The sequence below is a fragment of the Propithecus coquereli genome, unplaced genomic scaffold (assembly GCF_000956105.1).
Source record: "Propithecus coquereli isolate 6110/MARCELLA unplaced genomic scaffold, Pcoq_1.0 Scaffold1687, whole genome shotgun sequence".
In the NCBI taxonomy this organism is placed as follows: domain Eukaryota; kingdom Metazoa; phylum Chordata; class Mammalia; order Primates; family Indriidae; genus Propithecus; species Propithecus coquereli.
The window spans coordinates 31,977-33,888 of NW_012141491.1; the positions used below are offsets into that span (position 1 = coordinate 31,977).

Consider the following 1,912-nt stretch of genomic DNA (forward strand, 5'->3'; position numbering starts at 1 on the left):
GTACAGCAGGAGGTGGGGTGGGGAGGCAGGAGAGGATGGCTACTGCCTGGGGAGGGCTCTGTGTTGTGGTCTTTGTCATGAGGGCAGTGGGGAGCCATGCAAGGTTTTATGCAGGAAAGGGTATGGGCAGATTGAGATCGCAGAAGGATCCCACTGGTTGCCCTGTGGGAGGACCCAGGGAGAGGTAGAGGTTGTCCCTGTCTGAGCAAGAGATGAGGGCTGCTGGTGGCCATGGGTGGAAAGGGCCAGGCAGAGGTGAGGAGAAATCCAGAGGGCTGGTGATGAAAGGATGAGGGCGGGAACCAAGATGGGATTAGGGCAGAGTCTGGCCTTCCTCTCTGCCTGCCGGCCCACCAGATGATGTTCCCTGTGTTCCTGCGTGAGCCAGTGCCCCCTGAGACATTGGCAGCCACTTTGGCTGAGCTGGACAGGTGCCTTCAGCTGCTTGAGGACAAGTTTCTGCGGGACCAGGCCTTCCTCACTGGGTCCCATATCTCCCTGGCTGACTTGGTAGCCATCAGAGAGCTGATGCATATGAGTACCACGGGGTAGAGAGGCCTGCTGGGCAGTGGGGTGTCCAGGGAAGGAGCCAAGCTCCCACCCACATTGTCATTTCTGGCTGTGGGGACCCTGAGTGAGTCACTTCCCCCACTGAGCCTCAGTGTCCTCATCTATGAAATGGGGCTTCACAACCCCTCACCACAGGAATGTTGAGGAATTTCCCATTGTCCCCTGGGAGAGGGACACCCCCCCAACCCATCGCGCACGTGGTGGGGGAGGGAGGATCCAATCAGGGAGTCCCTAATGCAGGTCATGCTGCCTTGTGCTTGGCTCTACCCGTAGCCTGTTGACGCTGGCTGCCGAGTCTTCGAGAGCCGACCCAAGCTGGCTACATGGCGCCACCACATGGAGGCTGCGGTGGAGGAGGATCTCTTCCAGGAGGCCAATGCAGACATTCTAAAGCTCAAGGACCTGCCTCCGGCAGACCCCTTCACGAAGGCGAAGCTGAGGCCCTCAGTGCAGGATTTGTTGCAGTGAGCGGGTGGCCTGTGCTGGCAGAATACAGAGATGGAGCTGCCTATCTCCTTGGCTGTAAGGACCCCCCGTCTGAATGGGCTCTGGTCCCTAGTACCCTCCAGGCATCGTGCCTGTGTGTGTTCCCTTTGTCTCCCCATCCCACTTTTCCCCTTCTGTTCCAGCTTCCACGTGACCTCTGGAAACTGCTTGAGTAAACACTTAGTGGACCTTGCCCTTCTGTGTGAAACTTTCTGCAGTTCCTCACAGGCTAAAGCATAAGGCATTGAACTTTGCTTTAAAGCCCTTGCCCCTACACCTCCAGGCCACCCCCTTCTGGCCACACACATTTCAGACCCCTCTCCCAGTTCCCATCTCTGCCTCCTGGCCTTGGCTCCTGCCGTTCCCTCCTTACCTTTTTTGCTTGGTAGATCCTCCTGGACTTTTGGCATTTGGCACCCTATGCCTCTCCAGGGAGACTTCCCTAACCACCCCCCCCAGCCCCAGCCAAGCTCAGGCGACCCCTCTGGGCTCCTCAGCCCCATTGTTTCCCTCCCTCAGTCTCAGCAGGCTTAATGCCCCTGGGCTGTGCATGAATCACAGATGGGGGCCGACCTGATGGAGAGATGTCTGAGTCAGATATGACCTCCATCTCCTAAGTCTCCCTCTGGGACGATGCTGCCTCCCACAGGTGGGGCACAGGGCTGGGTTCACAAACCTCCTTGTGGGGAGGGAAGCCCCTGTTACTCCTGGCCCCCCACGTGCCGCTGAGCAGCTTTGCTCTCCCAGGCCTTGTAACCCTGACCACTGGCTTCTCCATGCCCCACTCTGGCTCCCAGACTTGTCACCTGTCCCTGTGCTCTCCCCTCAGGACTGTCACAACCTACTTGTCTTGTGT

The 1,912-nt window shown here is 58.4% G+C and overlaps 1 long non-coding RNA gene across 1 annotated transcript in view; it reads left to right on the plus strand.

Moving 5' to 3' along the window:
• LOC105808170 overlaps positions 1-1,249 on the plus strand; it is a 5,555-nt gene extending 4,306 nt beyond the window's left edge. The window contains exon 2 of the long non-coding RNA XR_001137363.1: positions 844-1,249. This is a non-coding gene — a long non-coding RNA (uncharacterized LOC105808170). The remainder of the gene's footprint in view (positions 1-843) is intronic.
• Positions 1,250-1,912: the final 663 nt, after the last annotated feature.